Raw genomic sequence first — 22,364 nt, forward strand, 5'->3', positions numbered from 1 at the left:
GTATACATAGCATATGAGTGAAGATTTCCTAGATAATTCAGTTTTCTTTTGTCCAGCCAGAAAAGAGATTAACCTTCTCTTTATTTCACAATGGAATGATATGACCCAGTTTCCCTCATAAATTAAATAAATTGTGCAAATTAATCTCAAGCTAAAATTAGACAGTCCAAAAAGCAATTTCAAAAGTAAAAGCACCATCTTAGATATTAAATGTACTTTTGCATACAGATAAAATGAATCTGGAAAGTTTAGGCATCTGATACAATACTAAACCATCAAAGTAAATATATTTTTACAACTGGGATGCACTGTAAAATGTGGATACAAAATACAAAATTGAACAAATAAAGGAAATGAAAGTGATAAGCAGATTAAAATATGACAGCTTAGTTTATGAGAACAAATAGAAGCTTCAGCGCACTGTGTGAATTAAACAATAAAGCATCTTAAAATTGAAACCTTTTTTTGTACCATGAGCACATGAGTACCGTCATGTATTTGTGTACAGAAAGAAAGCAAATGTTAATTAATTTGATGTTGCTGGGTAACAATACAGAATATTACATCAAAAGACATTTGGTTCTGTCAGAAATCTTGAATTCATTTCTTCTTATTATAACAATTATGGTGTATTTGAATTACTTGAAATAATTGCTGCTTGAATGCACAGGGTGTAGGATAACCACACTTACAGCTAAGTGTGTCTTAGATTAGTACAGCCATTTTAAACATTTCTGATAATTACAATTCAGCATGCAACCACATACAGTATAATACTGCAAATGAATAACATTTAGTAGTATAAAATATTACCGTGGGTGGGACAATGGTGCAGTGGTTAACATTGTTACCTGTCTACACCTGTATACACCTATTCTCACTTCACACCTCTTGAATGGCCTCTCTTTCTGTCCCCTGCTCCCGCCTCTCGCTCCTCCTCTCTCCCACTACATTACCTTTGCTTACTGCCTTGTCTTTCTCACACCTGAAGAAAAAAATCCACGGCCAAAACGTTGTGTTTTCTTTCTTCCTTTTTTCAGCATTGAATAAACCTATTACTTGTTCCCTACCGTAGTGGTAGTTAACTGGTTTCTAGGAAAATTGGCCCTGTTGGTGCCTGGGTGGACTGGTGTTCCATTCAAGGTGTTGTACCCAGCCTTGCACCTGTTGCTCTCTGGGATAGACTCTGGCTTCACTGCGACCCTGTATGGAATAAAGTAGTTGGAAAATGGATGGATGTTTTATACATCACAATATAAAAAGGTAGCAAAACCACAAAGTTAGTTTTACTTTCATTTTATACTGGCAATGTAATTTTTTTGGTATAATCTGTACCAATTGTAAATACTGTTGCCACTGCAGTATACCATACCTTGTGCAATAAAAAGTTAAAATGTGCTAGTTCTATTTACTGCCTGATTTTTATATTGGTAAGTGAAAGAAAGAAATGGATTTGTTTATCATGTCAGTGAATAAAATCATTTGTTGAATTTGTTCTGAATCAGTTCTGTTTTGTCACTTACTATGGAATATACTATGGAATATAATGAAAAACTGTGTTTTTTCATTCCATTTCAACTAATTGTTTTATTTTTGGATGTTTTTTTTTCATGTTTAGATTTTGTTTGCAATGCTCAGAGACAGATCTTTCTCCTATTGCAGGCTCATTAAAGAATAATTAGCATTCACAGTTGTGTTTCTTTTTAGGCTTAACTTCATTATATACTGATGCACAAGAGAAAAAGCACTGGTCAGGTCTAATGGATTTACCCAAGTATTTTAAAAGAGAGATAAAACTAAATCACAGAAAATGTGAACAAAAACATAGATAAAAGAATCAGGAGTGATTTTCAGTATGAAACATGGCACAATGTCCAGATAAAAATATTAATAAGGGAATATCGAGTTGATCACTCTGAGCTTTAAAAAACTCCTCTGAATTGACTTCCATGTGATGTCTGGTGCTCTCAGACAAGGTTGCTCTCGATCTGTACTAAAGGCACTCTTGTGTTAATGGAGATTCTTTTACCCACATTATTAGAGTTTCTGTGTAAGTCAGCCAGCATATAGTCGCTCTGTTTGACACCTACACGATGTCATGTTGTAGGCTGGTCTCAGATATTTGCTGGCCCTCAGAAGATGGTGACTTTGTCTTTATTTGTCAGCTTGTTACTATCTGAATGGCATGAAAGCATGCAGATTATTTTCAGGTACTGTATACAGGTTATTACTTCCTGGAACTTCCTGTGACGTTGTCTCTTCAGTCTAAAAATAATTACTCAAATGGATCAGATGGATGTGATGATCCTAGGCCAGTACATCAAACCTCTACATTCCAGTAAATGCATTGTTCCTCACAGAGCCAGTTTCCTGGTTACTCTATATTATACTGCTGGTAGTTCAGACATCTCACACTCAGAGCAATGTCTCTCACAGACAGGCCACCTGTTTACATGCCAACAGCAATGAAGCAACCATCTATACTCAATCAGGGTGTAATAATATCGTTTCACTGTTTTTGCTTTAATTTAATTTTTTGTCTTTTTTTAATCTATTTATGCTTCTTCTTAATCAACTGGTGTTGGCCATTGCAAATATAAAGCACAGAGCAACTGCAAGTTTTACAGAATCATCTTACTTTAGTTCAGCATTGTTATTCGTCAATTTGACTAAATTAAAAAAAAAGTTTGCTTCGAATTTAAAAAGTAAATATTATTTAGTGTGTTTTCCAATGTGTTTTTATGGCATCACATAAGTCTGTTGCATTTTCATTGTACATCAGTATATTTTGGATATATAAAACAAATTGATATTATAGTCATAATATGTATAAATAATTGATTTACATTAATGCTTTAGCACAAACAAAAGATCATTAGCTCATTCATTATTCAGAGGAATACAGAAAATGAAGAATCGTTCCAGTTCCACAATTATCTCATGAGTTACAAATTCCAGTTGATGTATACACTAGTGATTACCCTTGATAGGCCTGACTTACAAAGAGAATTATGTTCCTTGACTTTTAATTGTCAAGGAATATAGCACAGTAAGGAACAATATTGTTCAAAGGAAACTGAAGGGTAAATGTATGAAAATGCAAAAAAAAACTGAAACACTTTTTACTCTTTGAAAAATTGCTGAAACCCATATAAAACAGACAAATATAAATATGCAACACTGGTCTTACATTTATAATGGCTGAGCAGGGAGGTAAATGATTCTTCACCTTTAAACAGACCACTATAATAAGCTGGAGTGACTAACAGCTTTCAAAAAGATTATGATTTTCATGAGAAAAGATGCCTAGACTAGCATACAACATGTTAGTGTATTACCAGGATGATATGTGTGGGCTATAATTTTGTCCTACTAATTCACTTTACATCACTGAGCCTGGGGTGGCAGTTAAGGGCTTTCCTCAAAGATGTGTCAGTGCATAAAATGCCACAGAAATGATAGCATTCTATAAGACAGCCTATTTCAAGTAACAGTATTCAAAGAAAAATCAAAAATCAAATGTCTGGTGATGTAAATGCAAATATGTTAGGGCACAGAAGCACATGTATAGACATACATAAAGCATGTATATAGAAATGTAGAGTTTATGTATATTTGGTGGAATGTACTGTATGTTATGTGTACATCCATTTGTGTGAGTGCATGAATGTGAGGGTTGTGTTGGAAGTGAAGGACATTATTAAAAATAAATACAGATAAAGTGTAGTAATAAATTATCACCCCATTAAATGATAATGGCACATTCTTTTCACCTACTTTTCTTACATTTATAGAATGTATCTTATACAATAAGAATGTATCTTATACAACAAAAGCTTTCAAAATCAAAAAAGGCCACTCAGCTCATCTAACATTTAGGATGCAAGTTAGATAATTTATCTAAAAGTCCAGATCTAGATAATTGGAATCTTCCAGTTATTTTTTGACTGCAGCAACATGGCTAGGTAGTTTGTTCCAGATTACCACAACCTAATGTGTAAAATAAAATGTCTCCCATTCTCAGTATTAAATGCACTGTTCTATAGTTTCCATTTATGTTTTCTGGTTTTGTATCACTGTTGAGTTCATTGTGTTGACTTTGACAATACCTTTGAGTATTTTGAATACTTAAGTCAGGTTCCCTCTCTTTCAGGTTAAAACATTTAAAATATTTTCACCTATAAATGTAAGATATTATTTTGAGCCAGAATGTATCTCGTTGTACTTCACTGGACTGATTCCACACCAGCAAAATTCCCTTTGTAATGTGGTGACCAAAATCACACACAATTTTCTGAATGAGGTCTAAGTAATAATAATAATAATAATAATAATAATACTAATAATAATAATAAATACAATAATAATAATTGCTTACACTTATATAACACTTTTCTGGACACTCCACTCAAAGCGCTTTACAGGTAATGGAGGCTCCCCTCCACCACCACCAATGTGGAAGGACCAATTTCAGAGTCCTTCACTTGTGGATTCCTAGCCTCAGCAAACCTCACAACTCTGTATCATTCATACTCGCAGTCCCTTTCAAAAAGTAGCTGTGGAAGACTCTTGATTAGGTCCCATTTAGTCAGAATCACTCTCCTACCTCCTTTATCTTACCAGCAGCCCCACATAGCTTTAAGAGATTGCTACCTTCCAAGCAGCCTTCCCCTAGACCTTAATGACTGTCTCTTTAGGGACCTCCCTGCTCTTTGTCACCACATGAGTAGCTTAGTCATATTCTTCTGTGGACTTATTTTCTGGGAACCTTCTGCTTCCTTTCTCTTGGAGCCTGTCCCCTGATGTCACACACCTTCACTCCCTGTGGATCTGTCACGACTGTAGTCCCTCCCCCTTAAGGGCGCTCCGGCCCTTTCACTTCGGACTTGATTTTGTGCACCTGTCCCCTGTTTCAGCCTGTTCCCAGTCCTCCTTAAAAGCCAGGCGCTGATGTTAATCCGGGCTCTGCATCTGATCTCCATATCATGCAAGTCCAGGACCTGGAAGCGCCTGGTCCCGTTAAGGTTTTATTCTCTGTTCCCGTTCCCCTCCCGCCGGTTCCGACCCGGTTCCAGTTTTTAATTCTTTGTTTTGGATGGATCACCTGGCCATGGACTTTTGCGCTGTTTTGGATTCTCCTTTGGACTTCTTCTTTGGCTTGTTTGCCCCGGACTCGCCCCCCTGGACACCTGCGCACTTTGGACACGCCCCCCCACATTCATTCCCGATTCCTGCATGACTTTTTCCCCAGTGTTTCCTCACTATGCCAGATGGTGTTGTCCGCATAGGGTCTGGAAAGAACTGTTCCATTACAGGATCAGCTACTGGCTCACTCATACTCTGCATACAGCACCTGACGCCTCTACCCTGTGCCACTAGACTCCGTCTCACATACTCTGCACATACAGATGCAGCCATTCAAAATGCGCGGTACAAACCCGCGGTACGGTAATCTACCCACAAGCCACCGCAGGGTACCGTAGGGCACCGCGGTAAGTGATTGGCTGGCCAAAATGACCGACAGGGGCACTCGAGGTGCATTGGTTGGTAGTGAAAAGATTTAATCATTTAATGTCTTCAATGTGCACATTTTAATCTGCTTAGTTTTGAATATTTATATGGAATTTTACCACTAAAGGGAAATTTTAGTAGCTGAGCATAAAAAGAAGAGGAACATAACGCATCTGAAGGTCATAAACATTATTAATTTAGGAACATAAACATTACTGTATGTACGTAAACTGTACTGTGTATGGCTGGTCTTGGTAGTTTAAAGAAAAAATACACACCAGTCTTCCATTTCTCCCTAAACATTTTGAGCATGAAAGTTTTATGAAACGGTACCCAAATATGCGATAGCTGTATAGAATGAATTTTAATTTAAAAAAATTATTTAACACGAAAATTAAGCTGTTTACATCTTCCGCCTGAGAACAGTCGCCCGTTGCTACCCAATGCAGAAACACAGCCACTAACTAGCAAAGAGAGGACATTAGCTAGCCAATATGATAAAGAAATAAATTATTATTTTGTTTATTTCTTTTGCACATTTATTTGAACATTTCCATCGATTGAACAAGCACTTGGAAACTGTCCAATCCCTAGCTCATCAGGCATTTTCTTTTACGCTGCGGGCATTCTCCCGGTCTGGCGCCGGTCTGCCGCCGGTCTGTGTCTTCTAGGATATAATGCCAGTGAACTCTTGTTTTTATGTCCACTATAACAGACAATCTCCTTTGCTTTTAACCGAGCGTCTAACCCCTCTGACTGGAGAAAAAAGACGTGCTGGTTTGCTATACATACTGTACCAGGAAGATGATTTCTTTCTATTCGAAACGTGTATTTTAAAGGTTTAAGAAGTAAAAACCTTACAGCGTACACAGATTTCTAAACTGATCAGGATCGTTATCTTTGTCTTATCCATAATAATGTTCACCGCTCTGTCCAGCAAATTAATAATAAACTTTATTTTATATAGCGTTTTAAACGAATAAGTAATTAGATTGCTCATAAACCTAATCACTTTTTCTACATAAACACAGCGTGATTGATCTCTGAAAATGCTTTTTCTTTTTATTTAGGCTCAGATTTCAACTATAGATCGTATTATTATAAACTTTCTTGGAAAAATGTGTTTTATGTAAACCATGTTTGCTATTAATTCATTTAGGGCTAGAATATATTCATTGTCTTCCAATCGAGTCGAGTTGACATTAGAAGCTTGCCACGCCCGGACTTTTACACCAACGCATTAGCATGTTAAAGTGATTTCATTGAGGAGCCTAGCTTTCTTAACTAGTAAGTACTGTACTTCCTTGGCTTTGGAGGGGGGGAGGTGTCTTTCGCTGGAAATCTCGCCCCCTTCTACTTTGAAAATACCTGTGAAACCAGTTTAATTCGTCACAGCCAGCACTCCCGCAGAGAGGGGGGTTGTACTCGTTAATGTCTTAACACATCATTATATCTCATTTTGTATTTCTATAAAAAAATCGTTTGCCCAGCTTAACACTATTGTTGTTATTGTTTTTATCCTGTAAAGCGCTTTGAGGAGCACAGCTTTCTCACCACTTAGATTACTTTTTGATACCATCCTTACACAAAGCAGAAACTTCTTGTATTTTCCGATGACATACAAGTGGAAAGATTACAGATTTTAATCGTCTTTTTTCTGAACCAGGGAAAATCTGATCATGTTTCTCTATAACAATAATAAAAAACTTTATTTTACATATCACCTTTAAAAGTGGCATCTCAAAGCAATACAGTAGATGTAAACCACAGATTACAAAGTAAATACCCAGACAAACGCAAACGCGTTTTTAGTAAAATGCTTTTATTCATTCAGCAGAGAGAGTGTAAAACCTGGGCATAACAGCTGTTCCTTTTTCTGATCACTCGCTCTCTGGATAAACGTCTCACCTGTCCTGTTCTTTGTTTTCCTAATTTGCTGATTATGCCTTCTGCGATCCACTCCTGCCCTCACACCTAAAGAAGACTATTTTAAATTTCTTTGCGCGGTCCATTGTGCAATTAACCCTTGTATGTGCTGTCCTTAAGGTGATATCACATAAAGGTGATATGTAAAATAATGCTTTTTATTATTGTTATAGAGAAACATGATCAGATTTTCCCCGGTTCAGAAAAAAAGATCTAAAATATACTAGTTTGTCACTAGTATACTTTTAATACAGTCTTTGCTGTGCTCTAGAGGATCCTTGTGATATTTCGAGCTCTGGTTGAATGATAAGTGTCGCAGTTTAAATAAATTTCGTAGTTGGAAATTATGAAACGCTCTGTTAAAAGCAAGGGAGTTTTTATGTCCGTTGCAGTTTTTTTGAATCCCCGGTGGAATACATTCCATAAGAATCACCGCATTTATATATCGCCTTTAAAGGTGGCTTCTCAAAACGCTTTACAGGATAAAAACAACAATAACAGCAACAACAACGTATTGTATTTCATTGCACTTTGACAGATCGTCCTTAAATCAATTGTTGACTTTTCTCTCTTTACTACTGAACTTGTTTGGATTGACTTAGCTCCATTCTGTACCACACAATGATCCCCCCAGAGTCTCTGCCCCGGGTGATTTGGTTTTTTTTGACAGAGGGTAAAAAACTCTCTCTCTCGCTTGCCCACCCACCCCGTGTTTTGTCTGTTTTTTTGTGCTGTCCTTTGACAAAACAAGGCTTGCCAGATAATGTGAATCGAAACCTGTTTTTCTAGCTTTTAAAGTCGTGCGATGTGTAAGCGGGAACGTATCATTATATCTTACATATGAAAAATACATAATATAGCTCCCAAACAAACGCAAACATGTTTTTAATAAGATGCTTTTATTCACTCATAATCCGACAATTTCAGGAAGACTAAGGGAGGTCTGGCTTTTTTTCTGGAAAACCATAACTCTGGTCTTGTCCAGATTGACTGTCAGCGCCCAGGTCTGACAGTGCTGCTCCAGCAGTGCCAGGTTCTGCCGCAGCCTCTGTTCTGTGGGTGACAGCAGGACCAGGTCGTCTGCAAAGAGCAGGAACTCGATTTCTGTAATTAATGCAGATCAGTAAATCAAGGGACAAAACAATTATTGTGCCCGGCTCCTCAATGGGCTTTGATGTGCTAATGCGTTGGTTTAACAGTCCGGGTGTGGCAATGTTTTTTATTATTGTTATAGAGAAACATGATCAGATTTTCCCCGGTTCAGAAAAAAAGATCTAAAGTATACTAGTTTGTCACTCTTCTCATCCCCTCTTTGCTAAATGGCTTTTGAATAGAGTCACATGAAGAGAGAGGTGAAACAGCCCTACACAGCCCTGTCGCAGTACACAAATATAATTATATCTTATTAATTTAATTAGATACGCGATTCTTTTAATACAGTCTTTGCTGTGCTCTTGGGGATCCTTGTGATATTTCGAGCTCTGGTTGAATGATAAGTGTCGCAGTTTAAATAATTTTCGTAGTTAGAAATTATGGAACGCTCTGTTAAAAGCAAGGGAGTTTTTATGTCCGTTGCAGTTTTTTTGCAACATGAATATAATTATATAATTATTAATTTCTTTAGATACGCGATTCCATATTATATTCCCTTTTAATCAAATTCTAAAAGTATGCTTGTTGACTCCGGTATCACGTTAGTTAAAGACTTCGATGCTTAAAATGTTTAGGGAGAAATGGAATACTGGTGTGTATGTTTTCTTTAAAGTACCAAGACCAGCCATATACTGTATGTTTAAGTTCCAAAATTAATATCGTTTATGGCCTTCACACGCGTTACAGTATGCTCCTATTCTTTTTATGCTCAGCTACTAAGATTTCCCTTCAGTGGTAAAATTCCATATAAATATTCAATACTTAAACGGGCACAGTTAAGACATTAAATATACATATACATACTGTATACAGTACAGTTTGCATACGGTAATATGTTTATGTTCCTAAATCAATCTCTTTTATGAGCATGTGAAAGGCATGGTGAATCGATTCTCAAAAATTACTGTACTTTGCATGATTGGAAACAAATGCGTGATTTTGAAATGCTGTGGTGTTACTTTTACAAAGACGGTCAATGAAAAAATTAATGTGGACCAGGGCAATACTTTGAGTTTACAGCTTGTCCAAGGTCATTCATTATTAATACTATTAGTAATATCTTCGTTAAAGACTTTGATGGCGACAGCTCAAACATGAGAGGTTGAGCTTTATTAGCTCCACCTTGCGGATATTCCGGATACTATTATTTTAATTGCGGTATTATAGGAGAATTTATGGTAACTAGCGGCATTTACCGGTAACTCGCGGTAGACTGCGTAAAGCGCACCGCAAAATAATACAGTATCGCCCGCGCATTTTGAATGGCTGCATCTGTAGCACAGACTCCAGCACCATAACCTCGTGCTCCAGATTCACACCACACATACAATAGAACTCATAATTCACAACCACTGACACCTCACCCTCACACCCAGGGTTTTCCACTTGCCAGAGCAACTTTCACTAAAGCCCAGTCCCACTTTCTTCACTCACATAGCAACTCAGACAAATTTGGACACACCTTGCTCATTCTGTCTTCACATTCATGTATCTTCAAACTTTCATTGCCACTGCATGCTTTCAACATACATAACGCTAAGTGGTTATAATACCCTTTTCTTGCCCTATATAGGGCAGAGCTTCCATAGGCCAGCAGGCAAAGAGGACCCTTTTGCCACCTTGTACTTCACATGTATTGCAGGGCCTCTCTACCACACCTTAGACGGACACGTACATATGCACACCGGAACCCTGTACACTCTGTCCCAGCCAGGTCTTCTGTTTCACCCTGTCTATGCTGGGTCTACTGCTAAATGCCATGCATATTAATGGGAGACACAATCTTTCTTCCTCCCAGTCCTGAGGCTGCTCAGAACTGACTACCTGACTTGGTCTCCTCATAGGGAACCTACACTTATTGGGCCGCTCACAGCTGTGTCTCATTAGATCACACAGCTTCTCAGGGCGAAGCTCTGCCCTTCAGCAGTGATACAACACCTAAATTTTATTAATAGGTAGCATCTTCAAGCTTAATGCTTTTTATCTGACATCAATAATATATTTTTACTACCTACGTTCAGCAGTCTGCACTACATTAAATATCATCTGCATTTACTCAGTCTTAAAGTTTATTTTCAATAAGTCCTTTTACATTTCCTTTGCAGCTTCTACAGTATTGTAGCTTCTACAGTACAGTACAGTACAGCTAATCCTCCTATTGTGGAATCATCTGCAAATTTGATCAATTTGCTAGCTACCTTCAATAGAAAAAATATTGATAAAATAGTAGTATTCCTACTACAAATCCCTGTGGTACCTTGCTCAGTACATCAACACAATTGGAGAATACAACCTTTATCTGTACCCTCTTTTTCCTATTCATTAACTAATTCTTAATCCAAGTACATGCATTTTCCTAAGCTGGCATTTTCAGATGAACCTTTGCTATAATACATTATATTCTTTTTTAAAAAAATTCCAATAAAAGTAGTCTGGTGCAAACTATTTTGTGACAGATGATGAAAGTTTTTCTCCAAATACATTAAACCATCCTTCCTTAGATAAGACATGCTGCAAAGCTGGGAGGGCCAAGCAACAAAATATTGGTGCCATACAAATAAATATCTGCATATTAGTTCCATTGATGAGTATGTTAATTGGCTTCAGAGTAAACTGGCCTTGGCGTAAATGTGTGCATGTTTGCGTCTGTGTTTGCCCTGCGATGGTTTGGTGTGCCGTCCGGGGTGTATTCTGCTTTGTGCCTGTTGCTTGCTGGAATACAATCCTGTTCCCCATGACCTTTTATTGGATAAAGCTTTTAAGAAATAGATGGATGTAATATATAATATATGCATTTTGCTGCTTTTATGTATTGTATTTCGGTTTCTCAAGTGTTATTAAATTGTAGTTTAAGGAGGTAGCTGCGTCAGCTTGCGCAGGCTGCAAAGAAACAAGTAAAGGTTTATTCCATGCTGAAAAGAGAAGAAAAGAAACACAACATTTCGGCTGTGGAGCCTTCTTCAGGTGTCAATGCTACTTACTTTTTCTTTATTAAATTGTATGTTGGGCCTCTCCCTTGACAGAAAAATTTCATTCTTGATTATTTAATAAGGTCCTGCATTTTAAACTCCACTGTATGCAGACACAGATAACAATAAGTACAAATGAATAACAGCAGCATCACTTATTCATTAAATCAATTGAAACACTAAATCCCATTCACATTTCACTTGGCTTTCATTTTAAAATAATACATTTGGTAGATCCTGTATTCTCTATTCAGCCTTGTGTAAAATACAATGCATTTACTAAACTATAATATATTTTATTTGAGCCTTATCCTTAAAATTAGCTCTAAATTCTTTCAACTTTTAAAATTATACCTGTTGCATCTTTAGTAATTTACTCCCTGTAAAACGCTAGACTTAGGAGGACCCACTGTAAGTAAATGCCAAAAAATGTGGGTTTTTTTTGTTGTTATTTCATCAATAAATAATTCCTGCCACTCCTTACTCATTTTTTCAAAATGTTTCAATATACAAAAAAACTTTCAAAAGCATCTGAGTGAAAGCATATGCACAGGGGTGTACCTCTTGGTAGAACCATCCGGTTAAGCAGTCAAATAGAGTTCAAATGTTTATGGTTATCAACATTAGTCACAAGATAATCTGACACAATGGTACATTCTTCAAAAACCCTGCTAAAATACACACTACTTCTGTGCTGGGATTTCAAGTCACCTGCCTATGCAGCAAAGCACAAGCCTGGAAAATAAGGGAAGTTAAGAAAGACATAAAGCAGGTCTTTTACAAACAAGCGCCTAGTGGTCTGCAAGATTAATCATCTAAAGGGCATTAGGTACTGTAGATCTTAAGTGTGAAATTCACTGGTATTTGTAAGATATATGTATTTCATAGTATATAATATATTTTTATGAAACAGTGAAAGTTTTATTCTTTCATGCCAGTATTTGTAAAGTATACTGTATGTATTACATTGATTTTAAAGGCAATGCCATACCAATTTATCCTATTTTTATTCACATAAAAAGAATACATGTACTGTATACTGTAGAACAGAAAAAAATCTTTAGTTTTATGTTGTTTTATTATTGGTAATATTATAGTATTTATTAGCATGAATGTTTCCAACCAAAATGGTTTGTTGCTTCATAAACAATTTTGAAGTAATTCCAACAATTCAGCATTAAATATGTTCTCTATTTGAGAAATCATTCGAAGGGGCACTCTATGATTGTTTTTAAAGTATATACAATATCCTATAATGAACTTATACTAGACTACCCAGCACTCAAAAAACAAGATTTAATTAATAGGTATCCTGAAGGTAATTCGGGCACCAAGGTGAGGCTTTGAAAATCCTTTTGAGACCTTTTTTCACATTTTCAAAATTCTGCACATATTCTTAAAGACTGGAGTGAAAAAATCAAGAATATTCATTTAAAGTAATTCAAGCTTTTTTTTAAAAAAAGAGTTTGCTCTAGGAGAATTTTCAACAGCACCCATACTCCGTTTCAATGGCTCCTGCTTTGTAGTGGGGTGGTTCAAAAACACTGAACAAAATGAACCGTATCTGTGATCACTGCAATTTTCCTAATTAGAGAAAATTAAATTAAAATTCGTGTGACCCGTATTATCTATAGATCTTAAGGTTAAAAATAAGGACATTTTGGACAGTGGCTTGATTGTTTGTTTATATGTTTAGTAGACAGTAATTAATAATCCCGTCTTTGATCTACATGTTAAATAAAGGTGCCAGCTTTAGAATATCAGCATCCACTTCAAGCAAATGGCAGCTACTCAAGTAGCAACTCATTACAGGCCTCTACTACTAGTTCCTGGTCTTGCCTGGAGTGCTTCGTCCCTTTCTTAATGAGCTGTAGTCCATGTTCAAATATTATGGTATTTTTGTCATTTCTATTAATAGTAATTGACAATCTTAAAGGTAATTTAATAAACTAACACTTAGTTTTATCAACCTGCAATTATCTTACATATGATTTTGCAGTACTTTTTATCAAAGTGATTTTTTGTAACCAGCCATTTGCAGTATGTAAATAAAGTGCTGTAAGACTCCTACTCAGACATCAGTGGCAATATATTTTGAGTTTAAATTGTTACTTTCTTGCGACCATGTACAGGGTTGTCAGAGAAAGCCTGGTAGAACTGAAAGATATAATTAGACCTAAATGTGTTTTAATGGCAATTTCCTTTCATGGAACATGTTAAAGTTAATTTAATGTTCTCAGTAATTAATTGGCACAGTTATTGATACTGCCACAATAAAGGACATTACAATATAAATGTATATACAAGGTGTTAGTGTTTTAGTTCTGTGAACATGACTTTAAAAATAGCAAAACACAAAAGCTGCAGTCACTAGTACTGTATTAGTAGGTCAAACAATTATATCTGAATTTAATGATATTCTAAAAAACCCTCAGATCTTAGCTGGAAGTGCTCTTAAGCTTCTCCTCTGCTTAGTTTAGAGGGCACACCAGAGAGGTGATGAACATGGTGGAGACCTTATTCTCCATAAGATTAATAATGACTGTGTAACAGATGTGACTTGTTTTGGTTGTGTAATCATCAAAATAAATTACAAGCAACATGTTACAGTGTTGATTGTGGTAACACTTCTGGACATTCAAATGCTTTATGAATTACCTGCCTCTAGTGTACCTAATTTCCATGTTTAAACCAAACTAATCCTGTGATCTTATTTTATTTTATTTCAATCTCCTTTCTAAAGGCATTTCTTTTAACTTATTAACTTGAATGAAGCTTAATCTCCAAGACAGGTTTTTGAGAACCAACAGGAGCAAGGGTGGCCATTTGGAACTCGTGTTAAGCTACACAGTCCAGACATTAATGGTTTAAAGAAATGGCTTATTACTTGCCAACTGGATTTGGAATTCCTAGAGCAGTGGTGTACATTTGGTTAGGATATCCTTGGTTTTGAAAAGTAAATGTTGCAGGGGAAAGTTCTCATTACCCCCTTCTGGTAAAAGGACTACAGTATATTGTATGTAAATGCAATGTTAGAAGAAAGCAGGGGAAGAGGGGGGTCATATAAAAATAAACCCTTATCTAAAAATAATGTTTCTTTATCCTTGTTATCCATAGCAAAAACAACATTTTAATAGATATAATGGCATCTGATGAAGTCAGTATCTTTTCAGAGCAATTTGACACTTTTGCAGACAGTTGATTAACATGGTTAAAAACATTCTGTGTCCTTCACGGATCATATGATTTCCTAAGGTTAAGAGAGAGTCCAACTCAGATTAAGCTGTGAATCCCACTTCAGGATATTGTAACAGGTACGAGACCCTTCCGAGACCATATGGTGACAGAGGGCAGTGACACTTCCCCAGGGCCTTGTCAGGCATAGCCGCAATCTATTGTCGGGCGCTGTTGGTGAAAACTGATACTCACTCAGTATAGCTCAGCAGAAGCTGCTGGAAAGATAGCATCAGGGAAGCAGAGATCATACCAACTGTCTTCTGCTCATTCCCCCCATTCTACGCAATACCCATATCATCTAGAAAATACTGTACTGTGTCAGGCTTTTTCAAATTAAATTAATTCATTTTCCTTTTTTGACTCATTCGTCCCTGGGAATGAAGTCATTATAAACTCACAGGAAACTGACCACCTATCATTTCAATCTAAAATTATAATATAAAACTGAGACATTTCTATACTTGACAGTATAGACTTTAAACCTTATCAAATCTTACACTTAATCCTATCATTTGCTTGGTATTAAGAAATAAATAGATTTAATTTTTGAATCATAAGGAAACAACTACTGTATGTGATTGTTATTGTATTGTAAATTCAATTATTCAATTTAAAGCATTTGTAACTGATTTAGATAACCTGGCGTTCCCAATTGTAAAAAAATACTATTTTATCACAAAAAAACAATAGTTTGCCTTATCTTGTCATGCATCAGGTAATGATTTAAAATTTGTTCTAGTGATAAAAAAATACAACATTGTCTTTAAAAAAATCTGTTAGAGAAAAAAAGCATATGCTTTCTGAAATCTGCTCATAACAGATGGTGTATCCACTATGATAACCTTTCCCTTTAATGACAAACATATTCCTATGATCTTAATATATTTGGAAATTAAATATCTTAGTATATATACTGTATACTGTATGTAAAGGACTTAGAACTGTGCTTGATTTAGTCCTTAAAAACCTCATGAAGCTTTTTATTTCATTTTTCAATAATATTTCAATTTCATTCCGGTTCCGGCCGAGAGGGAACGCAGGCACGTTTGGCTGCAGCTCTTCTCACCAGTTTTTCATTTTTTTCTTTTTCTTCTCTGCAACACAAATTATTTATTGCGATCTGCTTCACATTATCCACTCCACGTTACAATTTACAAATGCGACTTCCACTTGCATTGTGACTACTGCCGACTAGTTCCTGATGAAATTGCTCAACTGAAGACCTGCTACTGCCTTACTCTGGATTTTCTTCCCGTCTTGTTGCACCGTCTTGGATTCATTGAACATGTCTCTGAGTTACTGTACACCGCACTGCAACTGCTTCAACTAAAACAAACTTACTTCCTGGTAAAAGACACATTTCATTATTGCCATATTACTGTGAGGCGCTACTTCCATCGCAGCACAGGACGCCGTTTCTTTCATTCGTCTGCCGGCGGAGTCTCTATCCCTGCCTTTCGGCGCAAGACTGTAAGTCCTTCCGGTACCGGTGCCGAACTAAAAAATCTTCTCTCACTACCATGCCTGGAACACACTCTGCTTCCCCCTGCATCCCCAAGACTGTCCAGATCAGCGCTACTCAATACCCACTCCATAAACAACAAGGCTCTTTTTTTATGTGACATTATCAAAGAAAACAAAATGGAGTTTCTGCGCTTAACCGAAACCTGGCACTGACAAAACTATGGGCTGCTGTGTAACCAGGTAGTCCCTCCTGGGTATGGTTTGTTGGACCTTCCGTGTCTCTCAGGGAGAGGCGGGGGCATCAACCTTTTTTACAATTTAAGTCCCATTACTATACCTCTTCCCTCTTCTTTTGAGTGTCTTGTTTTAAATGTCTCTATCCCCCCAATCTACTATCATTGCCACAGTTTATAGACCACTCAAACCCAGTGAAGCCTTTTTAGGTGAGTTTGTTCATTTACTCTCATTTTTATGCCTTAAGTTTCAAAGGATCCTTATTCTAGGGGACTTTAATATACACATTGACTCAAAGTCATCCAGTCTGGCTAAAGACGTCCGTTCTCTACTGGGATGTTTTGATGTTACTCAGTTTGTTTGTACCACTACACATAACAAAGGACACACCCTAGATTTAGTCATTGCAAACAACTCTTTTGTCTCCCACTGCTCTTCCCTTGATCTAGGCCTCTCTGACCACTTAGCTATTCTCTTCAATCTGGAATTACCTGTTTCTAACACTTCCCCCTCATGTTCTGTAAATTTCCACAACTGGCGATCAATCGATCAGCCAAGGTTTGAAAATTCTGTTTTATCCTCCTTATCTTGTTTCTCTTCCTCTGACCCTCTAGAGAACAAAATACAGTTACTTGACAGTGCTCTTTTATCTACTCTTGACACTTTTGCTCCTCAAAAAACTCAAACCATCTCCTTCTCTCGCCCTGCCCCCTGGTACAACGACCGTCTACGATCTATGAAGGCAGTCTCCCGCAAACTTGAGCATAGGTGTGTCTTTCTGGCCTGAATGGCCTCCAAAGGGCAGAGCGGTGGCAGGGTGGCTAAGGATCTGTACCTGTGGCAGGAAGCTTGCCAGTTCGTATCTCATGGCCGGCAGAGGAATCCTACTTCTTTGGGCCCCTGAGCAAGGCCCGTAACCCCAGCTGCTCCAGGGGTGCCGTATAAATGGCTGACCCTGTACTCTGCCCTTAAGCTTCTCTGCCTGTCGCCTGTCTGTGTGTCTCATGGAGAGCAAGGGGTATGTGAAAAGACAAATTCCTAATGCAACAAATTTTAAATGTAATAAAGTGATCTGATATGTACATTATTTTGGAGAAAAAAAGAAGAAAGAGAACACAACGTTTCAGCCGTGGAGCCTTCTTTAGGTGTGAGAGAGACAAGGCAGTAGGCAAAGGTAATGTAGCTCTTTGCAGTAGGCAAAGGTAATGTTCTTTTCAGCATGGAATAAACCTATTTCTTGTTCCTTTGCAGCCTACGCATGCTGACGCAGCTACCCACCTAAACTATGATTTCGGAAAGATTACTGGTCTGAATATAAGGTTACAATAGAATCTGCTAGATCCACCTACTTCTCTCACATCATTCAAAATTCGATTCGATATTCGATTCTGGATTAACATTGACCCACATGTGCAGCATATTGTCAAAACATCTTTTTTTCACCTCAGAAATATCGCTCGACTACGCCCTATGCTATCACTAACTGTGGCTGAAAAGCTGATCAACACATTTGTGTTCTCTCGAATTGACTACTGTAATGCTCCACTCGCTAGGGTATCCAAATTTACTTTGAACAAACTGCAGTATGTCCAAAATTCAGCAGCCAGAATCCTGACCAGGTCTAGTGCAAGTGATCACATTACTCCTATCCTGGAGTTCTTGCACTGGCTTCCTGTCAAATTCTGTGTGGACTTTAAAATTCTCATGGTCAGCTATAAGGCTCTGCATGGTTTAGCACCTCAGTACCTGTCTGAACTATTATCACCCTACTCCCCACCTCGCATCTTTCGCTCTTCTAAATTTGGTCTCCAAACTGTCCCCCAAGCCCGTCTATATTCTATGGGTGACAGGGCCTTCTCCTGTTATGCCCCCAAGTTCTGGAACTCTCTCCCCAAGGATATCAGAGAGTCACCTTTTCTAAACTCCTTCAAATCCAGACTCAAAACCTTCTTCTTTAGAAGAGCCTTTACTTAACTGGATCCATTCTTTACCCCTCTGCTCCTACTATACTTAGTACCACCATTCTCGATCTCCTCTGTGTATTGTAATTGTGTCTTATCCTACCTCTAAAGCTACCTCTAAAGGTGCTATATAAAATTTAAGTTTACATTATGTATTATATATATACATATATAATACATAATATATGTAATACTTTGGTTTAGTTAGAAATTATTAATTACAAGTCCCTTTTGTAGTTTTCACTCTGGGTAGCGTATTTGACATTCCACAAAACATCTAATATGTTGTTTTTAACCAGGCTTCTGGTGTATTTGTCTACACTTATTTCACATTTCTAATATAGTGGTTAAATGAAGCTTTATTAAAATGCATTATTTTCAGCATACCACCTGCAATTCTTATAATGAGAAACTAAATAACAATTCTAATTAGAAAAAAAAACTGTGCAGCCATCATAATTAATGCCAGCTTTTCTCAATTATTGTGTCAAGGCTGTACTTTAACTACCTGTATGTAAAAACAGGGAAATGAAATCTAAGTAAATATTCCCCCAAATTAAAAAAAAAATCATTGAACTGCTGGAAGACTATTAAATAATGGAGCTAATAGAGCATTTTGTTGTGTTGTCCTTTATTCATGTTAGGCAACAGTACATTTTAATAATTTATTAAATAAAAAATCTCTTAGATTGTAATCTCTTCCTGGTACAGAATCCAGGAAAAACCTGGGAAATGGGATTATCAGAATGGTTTCACAGCTATGACAATCAGAATTCTAAAAAAGGATTCAATTACTTAGTAACCAGGCTGTCCTTTATGAAAGCAACCATGGTCGAAAAAACAAATAACACCAGCGTGTTATTTATCATGCTATTACGTAATCTTATTGTAGTTTTTAAACATGATGGATTTACAATTAAGGTAATTCTAAGAAATATACACAGCATTGTAGTAAAATAAAATCCTTGATATTGCAAGACAGTTCCAAACTCCAGAAGCCTAACAGAAGTAATACCTTATTGCACTGTGTGAAGGCATGAGGTGAGCTCTCTGACTATGAGTGACAGTTAATTTATAGTAAATGAGCACCTTCTGTGACTTGCAGCCAGGATTCAGAAAAATGATATGTTTTAATAAAAATGCAAATATTGCAAAAGAAAGAACAATAATATTAAAATATAAAATACATCAGTTTGAAAATAAATCCCCCAAAGGAGAAAATGCTAGGTTGTGAGTTACAAAAAGCATTATATAAAATAAAACACCTTCAAGGCTATCTACCTGAACTGTACATGAATATGTACGTGTGAAAAAGTAGTTTCACCACATACTGTAGCTAACCTTTCTAGAGAAATGCTGTTAAGTATGCTTCAAAATAACTTCATTTTCATTGCACCAATAGAATACATAAGTATGAAAAGAAATAATAAATGACTGATAAAATACTTTAATGCAACAATGGTGCACATCAAATTTAAAATTTTGAAGCAATTTAATAAGAATATTACTTGGAAAAGGCACAAAAGCCAAACTAATTCTGGGAAAGGATTCCATTTACATATTACCCAACTGCAAGAAAAAAAACCTAGAGATTTCACCCTTAAGACCATATACATTGAAAAGGCAATCCTGATTGTATTTTAATATCACAATGGTTTTTGGCATATAAAACTCAAATCAATTTAAATAATAAGAAAGGAGTGAATAGTCCATTAAGTTAGGAAGCTATAATCTCCCTTGACATAATATTTGTTAAGTATCATTTTATTAGATAAATGGACATTTTTACCAGTCAGTGCGGATATACAGTATTTATTAGTTATAAATAAAAAACAATATTAAAAAAATCCTACTTTCACTAGATTTTTTAAATATTATGAGCTTTCCTTGCAATTCTTGCAAAATCAGGATTGCTTTTAGGTCTAAAACCAGTCAAAAGTGTAAACCAGCAGCAGCTCATGAAAGGAGATTAAGTTAATTTAAAGTTTTGTTTTTTTAATGACTGGGAAAGCTATAGCAGATCTGACTGTTGCTGTGTAAAGGATACTTGTTTTGGTTATGGTTAATATTCCTGACCAAACAGAATGAGCCTTGTAGGGTTATTCTGATAGTGGTGGCTATTATTGGTGAAGGATATTACCGGTCACCTTCTTAGGTTATTATTTGTGAAAGGTTAGGTTTAAGATGGAAGGAGAGACAGAGTTAATATTCTCTTCCCCAGAAAGAGACTATTTAGATAACCATTATTTGCTTTCAAATCTCAGTGTGGTACTGAGAATTTTGCTTGGAAGGGAAACAAGGATATCAATAGTCTTAGAGAGTGTTCTAGAAACAGAGAGCACCTTGCTATTTATAGAGAAAGGACTGATTGTTTATGGCTCTTAATATTAAGTTAACAGTTTCTGCATCCTGCCTGATGGTTATACTGTAGTTTCCAATTTACGGTTGTTGACGTTTGGTCTCTGATTACAATTTATTGTTTGGTGTAGTCTGTGGTTTGTGTTTTATAAATTAGGGTTTATGAAAATTACTCTTCTTAGGAAAAGTTGGTGTGTCATTGAAGGTTGAGTATCCAATCTGGAAGTTAGCATTGCTTCGGTTGTGGTTGAGTGACTTCAAAAGCAAAGGGGCCACAGAAGAAAAAACGAATTGCCAATCATATAAAATTCATATTTGCATAGCTGGGAGACCACAAGTTGTAGTCAAGTTGTTGGTCAAGGAGTGTTTGCCATGGAGCTTATGCTGCGGAAAAGCACAAACCTTGTTACTGGTAATGTTTTCATAACATTTTCTGTTACACACTAATAGGTTCTAATATGTTGCCTCTCACTCAAGATTTGCAACTTCAGTTGTTCTAATGAATACAGTCTAGCAGGGAACAGTCAGTAACAACGGTCACACCCAAGTCGTTCAGGAAGCAATTCGGTACTGATGCTTGGAGTCCCTGAGCCAGTTTTAACCAGACCAAGGGAGGAACAGGGAGAGCCGGAGAGTGAACAAAGAAGTGATAAGGGCCCATGACACCTAAGCTCGGCACTCTCACACTCCTCAAACAACACAAGCTTCCTCCTGGTAAAATACTGGGCAAACCCATTTCTGACAGGGACAGTGTGGAAAACCCCCTGAGGGGGATTGGCAAAGGGGAGGAATAAAAACATCTGAGTGCCCCCCCATTCCCACAAGACCGTGGCGACGACACAGGCAGCACAAGGGAAGCAGAGTGTGACCACGGAGGCGAGGAGCCATTGGTTCAGGAACTGATGACTACGGGAGACACTGGCATTGGAACAGAACAGTACTGTACAGAGACTTTTAATACCTAAAGGCAAGGAACTAGTGGCTTCAGGAACTGACGACCACGGGAGACATTGGCATTGGAACAGAACAGTACTGTACAGAGACTTTTAATACCTAAAGGCAAGGAACTAGTGGCTTCAGGAACTGACGACCACGGGAGACATTGGCATTGGAACAGAACAGTACTGTACAGAGACTTTTAATGCCTGAAGGCAAGGAGCAAAGAAACCGAAGGACCTTTTGTTGCTGCGAATGCTGTTTTTGTTGTGTCTTTGGGTAATAGTGAATGTGAATGTAATTAGAAAATAAAAGGGTACTTTTACGATACAAATGCTTGTCACTGGTCTCTGTGTGCATTGGTGATTCTGGGAGATAAACAGAACCTGTGGTAATGTAGAGGGGCCCTAGCACCCCGTTTGTATTGCTAGGTGGGGTAGTTGTACATGAGGCAGCAACATTCCTTGCCCAAAGGGTTCACTTTACTGTGACACTAACACTAGAGTATCAATATCTTTATCATTGTGGCCAGGTCTAATTAATGTATAGTAGGGTCTCGATTTCTGGGCCTAGTATGGAAAAAGAGCAGAACGGGATGATTCCTAGCTGAAGGTTG

This window comes from Atractosteus spatula, chromosome 3, assembly GCF_055471065.1.
Source record: "Atractosteus spatula isolate fAtrSpa1 chromosome 3, fAtrSpa1.hap1, whole genome shotgun sequence".
In the NCBI taxonomy this organism is placed as follows: Eukaryota; Metazoa; Chordata; class Actinopteri; order Semionotiformes; family Lepisosteidae; genus Atractosteus; species Atractosteus spatula.